Here is a 15,155-nt window from a genome sequence, read left to right as displayed (position 1 = left end):
AACGAATGATCCTGGAGTTAAGGTGGCCACTTGCTATCCTGTAAGGGCGAGAAGAAACAGTTCTCGTTGTTTGACCATTGTGAGTGGTCAGGACGAGTCCGATCGATACGCCACAGGTAGCAGTGGAATGAGCACACAGTAAGGCTCATCGGACTTCTAAAGTGGGAGGACTCCCGGCATCACTGTCAGAGGTCCTTAGGACAATGGCAGGTGCCGGTGGGCCCAAACACTTAGGGGGTTCTGCCACAGCTGGTATCAGAGCATTCGTTGCTAAGATGACTGCTGAACCTTTTGAAAAACTTCAAAAATTCGTTTGAAACTAATACTATGAACCTGCCTATTTTGAGTCCAAGTGCTTAGTCCTAACCTACCCCTGTCTATAGGCTTTCTTAGAATTTTATTTAAGTGGTCTGGAGGAGCAACCTAAAGTATTGCCCGAGGTTGTAAAAGTTTAAAGTAATATCGTTTCGATTTGTTAGTAGGAATCGTAAGTTCGTGCATGCATCATGATGTATTAACTGGTTAAGTTCCTTCCTCCTTGTTCGGGGTGGGTGAATAGAATCAATCCTATTCTTGCTAACCTTTAAGGTCTCTCTTACTAATCTAAACTTACCCTCTACAGGATGGCTCGTCAGAAGCAGACCCCGCGTAAGCGGACAGGTCCAAAAGGAGTTCCTCGACATCAGCTAGCTCCACGTAGTGATCAAGCCAGTAGTAGCCGCACACCGCCTCAGCAGGAGGTGGACAGGCTGTCCGCCGAGTTGACTGAGGTGATGAGAGAGAGAATGTACAATGTTATGGAGATTGGCAAACTCAAAGCTCAACTGGCCAAAGAAAAACAAGCTACGGAAAACTGTGAAGCTATGTTGTCCCGGATGGTGGAGGAGCGGAACGCAGCCATTGCCCGAGAGGAAGAAGCTAGGAGCACCCATAGGCATGAGCTAACTAGGATGAACGCAAAGTTGGGCAAGGCAAAGTATCTCAAGGATTTGTATGTGAAGATGGCGGCCACGGTCACCGCACAACGGGATGTTGCGTGGCAACGAGAGGACCAGCTCCAGCTGGAGAAACTGGAGCTGGCACATCACTTAGATACAGTCAATGACCTGGCTATGCAATATCGGGATATTGCATTTGATCTGTATCATCAACTCCACCCACCTCCCGGTGAAGGAGAAATGGATACGGATGGCGAGTTGGCGGACGATGGAGAACCCGATCCAGGCCTCAGTGATGAAGAGGAGTCCGACCCCGATGACCACAACCCAGGGGGTAATCAAGATGATGGCAACGACGACCCGGGCTACAGCTCTGGCCACACCGATTAGTTCGGTGAAACCGAGGGCAACGTCGTTGTAGGGGTCTTAGTTTACCGTAGTGAGGTTTGGGTTTGTAATATAAGTGTTCTTGTGGTTTGAAAAGTTGAACTTGTTTACTCTTGGTGTGTATCTAACTAATGTTTAATAAGTGAATGTGAGGTATGTTCTGTGTTATGAATTCTACGTGGTAACAGGTATCTACGATTCTTGTAACAGATGCCGATGCGTACTCGCGGATCCGATGGAGCTGGGACATCCCAGGGAGGGGATGATATCCCCAACCCTCCACCTGCTCCACCTTCTTTGGCAGACGCCATTGCTGTCCTACTAAGTGCCACAACTGACAATGCTCGCTTGCTGCGCGAGCTAGCACAGCGTCAAACACACCCTGCTTCAAACTTCAGGGCACCGCGCAACGGGGATGGAGAGGCTCGGTATGTGGATTTCACCGAGACCAGGCCCCCGGTGTTCACTAAGGCCGATGAGCCTTTAGAAGCGGATGACTGGCTCCGAACTATGGAGCATAAGTTCAGTTTAATTCAGTGTTCAGAAACTCAGAAACCCTTATTTGCAGCCCAGCAGCTTCGGGGAGCTGCAGGTGCTTGGTGGGAGAACTTCTTAGCTATTCAAGCTCCCGGACACCAAGTTACCTGGACCGAGTTTAGGGACGCATTTCGCGCCCACTACATCCCCGAAGGGCTCATGGCCATGAAGGCCGAAGAGTTTCTCGCCCTGCAGCAAGGCGACAAAAGTGTTATGGAATACGTGGCAAGGTTCAATCATCTTTCTCAATATGCCACGGATTATGTGAACACAGACAGAAAGAAGAAAGCCTGTTTCATGCGTGGTCTAAATACTAAACTTCAGACCATGATGACTACATGCCAAAATGCTACCTTCTATGAGGCGGTCAATATTGCCATCGCCTCTGAGGAGAAGAATAGAAAACACAAGGAAGCCAAAAAGAAGGCTGCTTCCTCTTCTTTCTCTGGTCGCGGTCAAAAGCGCCAGAGGGTCATTTATCATCCACAAGGCCACGGACGTTTCCAAGCGCCGTCGCCTTATCGTGGTCCTTTCTCCCCTCCACAGTACAGACCCGGGCAGTAGGTATACTCTCGACCTACTGCCATCGCTTTTGCACCACGTCAGCCGAACGCCCCGGGTGTTCGCCCTACTGCTCTGCCCAGCCACAATTACCCTTGCTTTAATTGTGGTAAGCCTGGGCATTTCTCTAAAGAGTGCCCTTTTCCCCGCCAAACCAACCCTACCTTTCAAAGGCCACCTATGGGCCAACCCCAGCCGGGCCAGTTTAGGACTGGGGCTCAAAAAGGGCAACAGATACAGAAAGGTAGACCGGTAAAGAAGACAGGGCAAGTCTTCCATACTGAAGTGGAGACAATTCCAGAGGGTGAACCAGTGATGATGGGTACGTTTCCTGTTGCCAAGCATCCTGCTTTAATGCTCTTTGATTCCGGTGCATCCCATACATTTATCAATCGCACCTTTGTGTTAAAGCATGGTATACCCATTGGGGAAACACAAGATCATTTTTATATACAGTCGCCAGGAGGACGGCTGATGTCTAAAGAAATGGTTCACCAAGTATCCATCGAATTTGGTGGGCACAATTTTCCTACTAGCATGATTGTTCTTAAGGACCAAGAAATTGATGTCATCTTAGGCATGAACTGGATGGCGCAACGAGGGGTTGTGCTAGACACTTTGCACCGAACCATTAAAATCCCATTGCCCAATGAGAGCTCTTACTTGCTAATCCAACTAGTTACTCCCAAACGGACAATTGGGCAAGTTCATGCCGCTAAGGTGTCTGAAGTTAAAGATATCCCGGTAGTTCGAGATTTCCCGGATGTATTTCCTGAAGATTTACCAGGTCTGCCTCCGGACCGGGATGTACAATTCAGTATAGAATTGAAACCGGGAACGGCCCCAATATCTCGAAGGGCCTACAGAATGGCACCGAAAGAGCTGGCCGAATTAAAAACCCAATTACAAGAATTGTTGCAGAAGGGTTTTATTCAGCCCAGTTCTTCTCCATGGGGTTGCCCAGCCTTGTTTGTGAAGAAGAAAGATCAGACCTTAAGGCTGTGCGTCGACTATCGTCCTCTAAATGAGGTGACGATTAAGAATAAGTACCCATTGCCCCGCATTGACTTACTGTTTGACCAGCTAGCTGGGGCCAAAGTGTTCTCAAAAATTGATTTGAGATCAGGGTACCATCAAATTAAAATTAGGCCGGAAGATGTGCCCAAGACTGCTTTCACGACCCGTTACGGGTTGTATGAATACTTGGTAATGTCTTTTGGGTTGACTAACGCACCGGCCCATTTTATGTACTTGATGAACTCTGTCTTCATGCCAGAACTAGACAAATTTGTGGTCGTCTTTATCGATGACATCTTGATTTACTCCAAAACTAAGAAGGAACATGCTGAACACTTGAGAATCGTGCTGACCCGTCTCAGGGAGCACCAGCTATATGCCAAGTTCAGCAAATGTGAGTTCTGGCCGGACAAGGTTCATTTCCTGGGTCATGTGTTATCAGCGGAAGGAGTCGCTGTAGACCCAGGCAAGGTAGAAGATGTGTTGAATTGGAAACCCCCGACTACGGTACATGAGGTCCGTAGTTTTCTGGGCATGGCGGGATATTACCGCCGTTTTATCCCGGACTTTTCCAGAGTCGCCAAACCAATCACAACCTTGCTCAAAAGTCAAACAAAATTTGTTTGGTCACCCAAATGTGAGCAAGCTTTTCAGGCTCTGAAAAGGTTGTTGACAACTGCACCTGTCTTAGCCCAGCCAGATATTGAAAAACCCTTTGATGTATATTGTGATGCATCAGGAATCGGGTTGGGCTGTGTGCTGATGCAGGAGGGTCGCGTAATTGCATATGCTTCCAGGCAACTCAAACCTCATGAAGAGAATTACCCGACCCATGACCTCGAACTAGCCGCCGTGGTACATGCATTAAAAATCTGGCGTCATTATTTGTTGGGAAACACATGTCATCTATATACAGATCACAAAAGCTTGAAGTATATCTTTACTCAAGCTGAGCTTAATATGCGCCAGCGAAGGTGGCTAGAACTAATTAAAGATTACGACCTTGAGGTGCATTATCACCCTGGCAAGGCAAATGTAGTAGCGGATGCCCTCAGTCGTAAGGCTCACTGTAATTGCTTAACAGTGAAGCCTAGGGATATAACTCTGTGCCAAGAGCTAGAAAACTTGGGAATAGAAATGATTTCCCAAGGAAGCCTTTCCAATTTAAAGATTGATTTCAATCTCGAGGCTCAAATCATAAAGGCACAAAAAGAAAACAAAGGCATGAGACATCTTAAAGAGAAGATTTCTAATAGAGCACTCACAGACTTTAAGGTGGATGAGGCGGGAGTAATCTGGTTCAAGAACCGGTTAGTGGTTCCCAAGGTACCTGAGCTACGTCAGCAAATCCTGGATGAAGCTCATACCACGAGGTATTCTATTCATCCGGGAAGCAATAAGATGTATCAGGACCTGAAGCAAAGGTTTTGGTGGACAAAAATGAAGATAGAAATAGCTCGCTATGTGGCCCAGTGTGACACCTGTCGAAAAGTCAAAGCCATTCATCTCAAATCCGCTGGGGAGTTGCAACCTTTGCCTATCCCCGCATGGAAATGGGATGACATAAGTATGGATTTTATAGTAGGATTGCCCAAGACGGCCAAGGGCTTTGACTCCATTTGGGTCATAGTAGATCGTCTCACCAAAACAGCACATTTTCTGCCAGTAAAGCTATTGTATACTGCCTCCACCTATGCTAAGATTTATTTTGACCGTATCCTAAGTCTGCATGGAGTGCCCAAGACAATAGTGTCAGATAGAGGCACACAATTTGTCTCCCAATTCTGGAAATGTTTACATGAGTCCTTGGGCACTAAGCTTTTATACAGCACAGCCTACCACCCTCAAACTGGTGGGCAAACGGAAAGGGTAAATCAAACCCTAGAAGATCTATTAAGATCTTGTGCCCTGAATTTTCCAGATAAGTGGGATGACTGCTTGCCTCTAGCAGAATTTTCCTACAATAATAGCTATCAAGAGAGTATCAAAATGGCTCCCTTTGAGGCACTGTATGGTCGCCGATGTCGAACTCCGTTACACTGGTCGGAACCTGGAGAAAGATGGTTCTTCGGAGTTGACTTAGTGAAAGAGACTGAGAACAAAGTGAAACAAATCCAAAATAACTTGAAAGTTGCTCAGTCCCGACAGAAAAGTTACGCTGATAAAAGACGTCGACCATTAAAGTTCGCCAAAGGTGATCATGTGTATTTGAAAGTATCCCCAATGAAAGGAGTAAATCGTTTTGGTGTTAAAGGCAAGTTAGCGCCTCGTTACATTGGTCCATTTCCAATTATTGACCGATGTGGGCAAGTCGCTTACCGCCTTAAACTGCCCGAACGATTATCCGGGATACATAATGTGTTCCATGTGTCTCAACTGAAAAAGTGTCTTCGGTTACCAGACCGAGTTCAAGATATTGAAGATGTAAAGCTTGAACCAGATTTAACTTATTCGGAATATCCTATCCGAGTACTGGATCAAAAAGATAGAGTTACTCGGAGAACAACCACCAAATGGTATAAGGTACAATGGAGCCAGCACTCTGAAGAAGAAGCCACCTGGGAATCTGAAGATTACTTGCTAGAGAATTTTCCGGAATTTCATGCTTCTCTTCAGGAGAACATGTGATAAATAAAGAGTGTACTCTAGTAAAGGAAAAGAGTCGCCAGAGCCATGTACTTAATGTACATATATGCTTATAATGAAGTATTTTTCCCCAACACCTTGCCTTATGGAAAAGCTGAAGATGAAAGAGTTTTGACAAATTTCCTTTTCCATTACTTACCCTAAGGTTTTAAATCTCGGGGACGAGATTTCTTTAAGGGGGAAGGGCTGTAACATCCCTGATGTTACGGTTACTAAAAATGGATCATGTCATCATGAGCATTGCAAATCATATTGGTTAAAGCACCTTAGTATGCATCAACTTAAAATAAGTTTATTTTGAATGCTTGAGCTTAGGGAAGTAGAGTGTGCTTCTGTGATGTGTTGTTGCTTGTGTGATTGCTAAAACCCTAGGGTGGAAGTTTTCCGATAGGCTAAGGGGGGAAAACCCTGATTTTGAACCCTAGAACTGCCCCCTTTTGTGCAATTCAAAAACTAAGCAAAATTTGAGGTTGAGTTCAAAAGCAAAGTTGTAGATCTTGGCAAGATGTACAACTTTGGTGTTTTGAGTTTTTGAAGTTTCAATACAAAATTCAAAGTAATTTTGAAAATGCAGATTTCCAGAAAGTGTCCCCTTTTCCAACTTAAACCCCCAATTCAAAATCCATTTGGAATTTTGAAAAGTGGTCAACATGAAAGTTGTAGAGCACAAAAAGTTGAACAACTTTCATGTTGGGAGTTTTTCAAGTTGTTATACAAAATCAAAAGTAATTTTGGAATCTCTGATTTATCCCCAATTCAAAAATTTGAATTTCAGCAATTTGAGTTTGATTTTCAAACTGTCTGGCCAAATTGACCTCTTCCCACTTAGAATCAGCTTGGGTCACCTAAATAAGTTTTGTAGCTTATAAAATTTGGAACAACTTTTGTTTTGACACAAATTTGGTCCCAGTTCAAATTTCGGCTGAATTTTGCAAAAGACAGAGGAGAGGGGATAGAGGTCGCTACAGTGATCCGATATGGATCACCGGCGCCCTGTCCAGCGCACCCGCCGTGCGAGCAGCGCCGCGCGCATGCGTGCGTGCACGCAGCTGCTTGCTGTCAGGGTCGCCAGGCGACGTGGATGCCGCGGGCTCGCCTTCCTCTCCACTTGCGCACCGACGTGGACGACACCGTGCATCCCCTCCGTCCTGAGCCAAGGAAACCGACGACCTCTCTCTTCCAAATTCGTCACAACCACTCCTTCCCGAGCCAAATTGAGCCACCCAGTGTCTTCGTCACCTTCCTGCGAATCCAGTGCGCCCCCAAGCTCCCTCTCTAACCCCCTCAAACGCCAATGCTTCTTCTTCTTCCCTGAGTCCGGCCGGCATCGCCGCCGTGGAACCCTTCGCGTGGGTACGTTGCTCCACTCGGTACCACGCCTTACCAGTGATCGTTTCGCACTCCTCTTGTTTCCCTGATGCTCATGCGCTCACTTTTTCTCACGGGACACGAACAGGATTGCCGGAACAGCCTTGCCGGAGCCGGAGCACCCGCCCGATTCCTCGGCCAACGACGCCAGCGCTTCCTACTGCTTCTCCCGCCGTGGTGACGTGAGCACCGTACTCCCTAACCCTCCCTGAAGCTCCCGGTTCCGTCCTTTTGCACTCTACCGGTCTCTAGCGGCCGGCCGAGGGTCGGCCATGGCGGCCGCCCGCCTCTTGCGTGACCAAGGGGGTAGCGGGAGAGTAGAGCGTGTTCAGAGGGTGTCCGTGGGATCGCGAAGTTGACGCGGTGCCGGTGCGCACGCGCGCGGGGGCCGGGGAACTCCATAACAGTCGCCGGAGCGGCGGCAGCGCCGCCGTGAGTGAGCAAGGCGGAGCTGACAAGCGGGTCCCGCCTGTCAGCGTCTCGCAGCGCGTGAAGAGGGGGCGGCGCGCGCGGTCCGCGCGGGAGGACACCGCAGGCCAACTTGGGCCGGATCCGAGCGGGCCGCCGGTAGCACAGTGCCTTTTTCCTTTTTCCCTTTTGTTTAAACATGCTGAAAGTTTGAATTTGTGTAAAAATTTGTGTGTTGATCCAAAAATCAGGGCAAATTTTGGGTAGACTCCCTGAAATACTTAGAAACCAGGAAAAATATTAGGCTCTAGTTTCTGATACTTTGTAAGAATATAAAAATTGGCTCCTTTAATTACTAAATGAAACTTGTATGATTTTTAATAACTTAATGGTATGTCCAAAAATCACCAAAATTGGTGGAGAGCCTCTGAATATTATTCCCTGGCCCCCCACAAATTTTGATGATATTTGGATGATGTTTGATTAAAATATTAATAAACCCCTAGTTAGCACTTAAATAATAATTCCAAAATAATTAGAAGGTGATTAGTTAAATCATCATACTTAGGATTGAGTGATTTTGGAATTTAGTGATGACCTGAGGTCATTAACCCTAATGACCCCTGGCACTTAATTATTGTCTGATTTTAATACTTAATTAATGTCATTAGTAATTAATTAAGAATTAATTAAGATAAATAGAGTTAATAATTAATTAATTTAAGATAATTGAGAAGTAAGTAAAGTCTTAGTTTACTGTTGTAACCTCTTGAATAAAGATGCTAAGGTGTTAAACAACTTTATTTATAATTTATTCTGTATTGCACCGAGAAGGCAAACTGTGCTCGATCTAGTCCTTCTTGCATATGTGTCATACGCATATCATGAGCATTCATCATTTTGCGTATAGTGTCCGTGACCGAAGGAGCGCCCGTTGAACCGAACCCCGAGGACGGTGCTCCGTTCGAGGAAGTCGGATCCGAGACTTGGGAAGTCTCCGAGGGTCCCTCTCTGCCCTGCAACCAAGGCAAGCCCCGGATGCATTAACCCCTCCTTGGATGTTTTAAATCTTTTATCACTTATGAATTGAAAATGCTGCATTAGATAGTTGAGAATTGGGTTAACCTACTTGCTGCATTTACTACCTTGATGCCTGTTATCCTGTCCTTGACACCTGTTTTATTTTAAAACTGCGTAGCAATGCTTAGCCCTGCTACTAGATAGGTTTTCAAACAAGAAAGTTTGAAGGGTTGTTGTGGGATACACTTATGATCAATGATGTTGCAATTTGAAACCGGTCAGTGGACTTGCTTTAAGAATGGAGTCTTAAAGTAGTGTCTCCGACTGTGTTGATTAAGGACCGTTCCGTTGATGGCCTGCTGGGTTGAGAATTTGTAGTACTAGCCACTTGCCCTCGGTAAGCCCGGTCTTGTGATCCCTCGACGCGAACAGCTACTCGCGCACTGGGAGTGGAAAGATGGCGAGAGTAACGTGTGCCCACCTTACGGATCTGAGATGACCGGGAAACATCTAGATCGGCTGTAGGATGGTGGAGTACTGTGCTCTCGGGTGCCGCGAACCTGGTCAAATTTGGGGAGAGCTTGATTTGGGTTGATATATGCAAGATTTGGTTCTACATATGTCGGGTGGTTAGGAACTCCAGCTGGATTGCTAAGCGATTCGAATCGTCGTTGCTCCCCGATTGGGAGACTCAATTCCTTCGACCCTCATCGTAGTTAAATATGCAACTAAGTGATAAAATGAGAAAGGGGAAAATGTCTCATGAGGTTCGGATCCCAATTCCCGGACTCATAGCGACATGAAGCTATGACCATCGATAAATAATACTTAATGATAGGATTAGGAACTCACGGATTCATCTGTGGGAAACAACTAGTTAGACTATCCTCGAATTCGTCTGCCTCTGCGAGGGAGGAATTCAGGGTAAAACTTGAAAATAAGGATGCACTACTAGTAAGCTTTTCCGCAAAACACTTGGCTCCTTGCTCAGCCACCCCTTGCCTACCCTAAGCCTGCATCCCTAAATTCTCCTCTTTTCCCGTCGGATAAGTCTTGTTGAGTACTCCCGTACTCAGGGTTTCAATACCCCTGTTGCAGGTGATGCTCAGGAGCCGACTTGTTTCGGACCCTGTTGTGTGACCGTCGTCGAGGTTGACGACGAAGAAGAGTGAGCGTGGCCCATGGGCAGGGTCTGTAAATTTGTTTTGTCTGTACTAAAGTTTAAGTTGCTCCGCTGGACCAGGCTTGTAATAACACTCTATTATTTGGAAGAACTACTTTTGTAAATTATGTTATGTAATACTTCCGCTGTTTCACTCTGAAATACTATTTTGGTCTTGTGTCGTTGAGTTACTGCTTTATCTTCGCAACGAATGATCCTGGAGTTAAGGTGGCCACTTGCTATCCTGTAAGGGCGAGAAGAAACAGTTCTCGTTGTTTGACCATTGTGAGTGGTCAGGACGAGTCCGATCGATACGCCACAGGTAGCAGTGGAATGAGCACACAGTAAGGCTCATCGGACTTCTAAAGTGGGAGGACTCCCGGCATCACTGTCAGAGGTCCTTAGGACAATGGCAGGTGCCGGTGGGCCCAAACACTTAGGGGGTTCTGCCACAGCTAGTGTCGTATCTACACGTCAAAGTCAGTAGGGGGACGGTTACAAGCTGTCCTTGTCGCCCTTTCCCTAGTGTTACTGCCGGTGTCATTTCACTGACTTTTCGCTCACTAGGCCCTGTTTAGATTGGAGATGAAAATTTTTTGAATATCACATCGGATATGTCGGAAGGATGTTGGGAGAGGTTTTTAGAAACTAATAAAAAAACAAATTACATAGCTCGTCAAGAAACTGCAAGACAAATTTATTAAGTATAATTAATCTGTCATTAGCATATGTGGGTTACTGTAGCACTTAAGGCTAATCATGGAGTAACTAGGCTTAAAAGATTCGTCTCGCGATTTTCAACCAAACTGTGTAATTAGTTTATTTTTTTATGTACATTCAATGTTCCATACATGTGTCCAAAGATTCGATGGGATGGATGAAAAAATTTTGGGTGGAAAACTAAACAGGGCCTAATGACCTTCCGATAAAAAGCGAATATAAATACTAGGCCTTGTTTAGTTCCAAAAAAAATTGCAATTTTTTTCTAATTCTCCGTCACATCAAATCTTGTGGCACATACATAAAGCATTAAATATAGATAAAAAAATAACTAATTGCACAGCTATAATTTACGAGATGAATCTTTTGAGCTTAATTAGTCTATGATTGGATAATATTTGTTAAATACAAATAAAAATGTTTGTCGGTGTTTTCCCCCGGGGGGTCACACCAACGAGTAAATTTGTATGCGTGCTCCCTTTCCCGGATGGTGATGCAAGAAGACACAGAGATTTATCCTGGTTCGGGCAAGAGAAGGCCCTACGTCCAGCGGGGGGAGAGAGTTTGTATTATCTTGCACCTAAGTGCTTTTACAGGGGCGAATACAAGCGTGGTATGAAGTGTGGAGCTCTACTACGTATGAGCGTGGTCTTGTGTCGTGATCCCCCTGTTCTATTCCTGAGTCCCTCCTTTTATAGTTCCAAGGAAGGACCTAGGGTACATGTATAGGTGTAGGAATTGGAGTTGATAGCAGCATGGAGCGCTGACCTACTCGAGGTTTCCGTACCGGCATGACCTCGAGCCGTCCCGTCTTAATAGCCTGGTGATGATCACGCGTGCCCCTGCATTCTGCTCTGCGCGCCGTCTTGGATTGGTTCGGCGGATGCACGCTTATATGGCTCGGCGGCAAATCCGGCGGAGCGGTTACGGCGTGGTCAGTCGACGCCCGACTCGTCTCCAGGAAGGAGCCTGGTGAAGTCGAGGGTCGGACGCCGTACGAGGTGTCGATATCTGGAGCGCTGACCTTGGGTGTCTCGAGGGGGTCCCGATTAGACGTTCCATCCTTGTTTCCCGCGTCCTGACACGCCCTGGGTCGTTCGGTGGGAAGGCTGCAAAAAGAACGATGGGACAGAAGCTTGTTCCCTATCACGCCTCCCGTGACCCGTGTGTTAGGTGGGGAAGCGTCAGGTGCATTAAATGCCCTGGCTCTCGTGCGCGCGTCAGGCGGCGGACAGTGTCCTTGCGCTCGACGCCTCTCGGTTCGCTCGAGCCCGCTTCCGTATTCGACGGCAGTTGCCGCTCGAGCCCTGACCGATTCGCTCGACGCTATTTCCGTCTTCGAGGCTGCGGCCGTCGATGGCTGCGCGTGTGTACGGATGGTCTCGTTATACGCATTGGTGAGGGTACCCCTTGTTGATACCCACGACAGTAGCCCCCGAGTCTTCATTCGAGCGCTGGCGCTCGAGTGGAGACTTTCGTTTTTACGGTCGAGCTTCCACGGGGGCGCGCGAGCGACCCCGCGGGGGTAGCCCCCGAGCCCTCGAGGGAGTATTTAACTCCTTCGAGGGTTATTTTGCCAAATTTGCAGAAACGCTGTCAACACCCGTGGTGGAAGGTTCTGTTCGGCTTTGCCTTGCGTGGAGGTTTCGACGTACTCTCGATAGAGCGAGCGTCTTCCACCCCAGATTGAGTTCCTAGCGGGTAGTCCAAGTGAGAACCTGTGCCCCTTTCGAGGGGGTCAGCTGTAGCCCGGAGGCGTCCTCATAAAGCAGGGTCGACGTGGTCGGGGATACCGGTCTCATTCGATAGAGTCCAGCGGCTCGATGCCTCCCTTCGGGGGGATTCCTCTCGACTGTCTCGACCCTACCTTGGACATCGCCAGCGAGTCCTCGAGGCGGGCCTCGATTTTCGACCACTCGCTGGGGATCCCTGACTCTTGGAGCTCGAGATCGGCTGTCGAACCCTTTCGACGGGCCAGCCATCGACCTCTCGAGACTATCGTGGGCGCATACCTTGGCTTACGAAGTAAGGAAGCTGCCGTGCCGGTTCGTCTTTCTGCCCGTTGGGCGCACCTTTTGAGGTAAGTGACGTTGCGACACTGTATCGGCGGGGAATTCGGAGCGTCCGGCCTGTGAGGAGAGAAAGGACCGTTAGACGGCGCATTTATGGGGGGAGTTACCTCATTTATCGGATCTATCCGTCGGTTGGCCGCTATCTATAAATACGCCGTGGCGTTGCTCCATTCTTTCTTTCCCCTTCCGTCCTCTCGCCTTCGTCTTCTCGCTGCCTTTGCTCTCTTGCTTCTTCCACGCGCGCGTGCACCCCCTCGAGCGGTAGTGAATCCACCATCCTTCCAACCAAGATGCCTGTGAGGCTTGTTGCCGCCGACGACTGGCGTCCGTCGTTGATGACGGACCGCCGTCTGCTAGAGCTCGAGAACGAAGGGCTCTTGCGCCGCCGCACTTCGCAGTCTTCGCCGGAGTGGATCGCGCCGCCGGCGAGTCACAGGGAGCCCCAGCCACCCGAGGGCTATGTGGTGTCATTCGCCAAGTTCCACCGCCATGGCTTGGGTGCTCCCCCGAGTCGCTTTATGCGGGCCCTCTGCTTCCACTATGGAGTGGAGCTCCAGCATTTTTCCCCGAACGCCATCACCGTCGCGGCGGTCTTCGTCGCGGTGTGTGAGGGCTATTTGGGGATGATGCCCCATTGGGATCTATGGCTCCACCTCTACAGGGGCGAACTTTTCAACGCCCCCACCGGAACCACCGGCGTGAGGAAACCCGTGCGGGCCGGATGCCTCAACCTGGTGTTGAAGACGAAGAAGACGGAAAGGCCGCGCGAGTACATCCCGGTGGGGCTGTCGTCGAACCATGCTGGGTGGGACTCCCAGTGGTTCTATCTGAGAAACGACGACGGTCTCTTCCCCGCCTACACGGGCCATCTGATCTCGGAGCGCCCCGACAACTGGACGTATGGCGTCGTCCAAGAGCACCAGTCGCGGCTCGACCCCCTCCTCGACGCCATGAAGAAGCTGCGCCTGGAGGGCTTGTCCGCCGCTCTCGTCCTCTCTGCCGTCCATCGTCGGAGGGTCCTTCCCCTGATGTCTCGGCCGTTGAGGATGGACGAAATGGGGCCGGGCGTCTCGTCCCGGGATCTCGAAGCTTGCCGGATGTCCAACGTGGCTCTGGCGGACGATGAAGTCGCCGCCCGGGTCAGGGCGGCCATCGCCGGCGACTTCAAGTCGCAGCACGTCAACGGCTTCCCCATGAGGCCTGATGAAGGCTCGGTCGATCTGGTATGTTTTCTTCCTCGTGGGTAGCCTTGACTCTGGGTTCCTTTTCCTCCCCCTTTTTCTAAGTCTACTTTTTACGGTGGCAGGGGCGGATCGACGTTCGATCCTCGAGGCCCCCGGTGAGGGAGGACGAAGTCGACCGCGACGCGCGGCGCCGGCCCGCCGAGAAGTCGAAGTCCGTCAAGGACTCTAAGAAGAAGGGGGAGAAGAAGAAAAACCTCGACCGGCAAGCCTTAGAGGCGCGCCGGTCCAAGTCCAGGCAGAGGGGAGAGCCTGAGGAAGAGTCCCCCAGCGAGAAAGATGACGATGATGACGAGGACAGTGAGGACTCCGAGGGGATGGCGTCTCGTCTTGACCGGATCCTCAGGGGTCCATCTCAAGGCGACGTCGACACTCCTCGGGCGGAAGCTCCGACGGGGGACCCAGGCGGATCGTACCGTCCTCGCGCCGATACCCCTCCCGCGCCCAAGGTCAGCCAAGTCGTGCCACGCCCTCCCCCGGCGCTCAGGGAGAGCGGTCATGCCAGGCCCCAAGCGACGGGGCCACTGACCCGCGGTCGCGCAGCGGCCTCCGAGAAAGGAGAGGTCGGCCGCAGGAGCGCCAGTCCCGGCGCCCGTCAGGCGGGAACTGACGCACCTAGGCCAGCGCCTGCCCTCGAGGGGCCTGGAGCCCTGACGCGGGGTGGCTCGAGGCCCACCGGTCGGGGCGGAGGGAGGCGAGCTGTTCTCCCCGTGGGGTAAGCCTTCTCGATGCTGTGGCTTTTGTCTTCCTGTTCCTCTGCGTTTGCTCATATACCGATCTTTTCTCAGGCTAAAGCGGACCCTCGAGCAGGCCCAGCCATCCATGGCAAAGAGGCTCAAAACGGGCGCCGCCTCCAAGGAACCAGGTTCGTAGTTTATTTCTGGGCCTTGCGATGTTCTTGTGTCGGTTATTATAACGTCTGACCTTTTTACCCTTTGTTTTGTAGGCTCCTCCAGTTCCCAACCTCCAGCCGGCGTCGAGAGGGCTCCATCTCGTCCCGCGCCTACTCCGTCGCTGCCGACTTGTGATGAGGCGCCCCAGACGCAGGCGTCAGAGGGAGCCCCCGATCCCCCTAGAT

The sequence above is a fragment of the Sorghum bicolor genome, chromosome 1 (assembly GCF_000003195.3).
Source record: "Sorghum bicolor cultivar BTx623 chromosome 1, Sorghum_bicolor_NCBIv3, whole genome shotgun sequence".
Lineage (NCBI taxonomy): Eukaryota > Viridiplantae > Streptophyta > Magnoliopsida > Poales > Poaceae > Sorghum > Sorghum bicolor.
The sequence above is the reverse complement of the archived record's forward strand: the minus strand, read 5'-3'. Positions refer to the sequence as shown.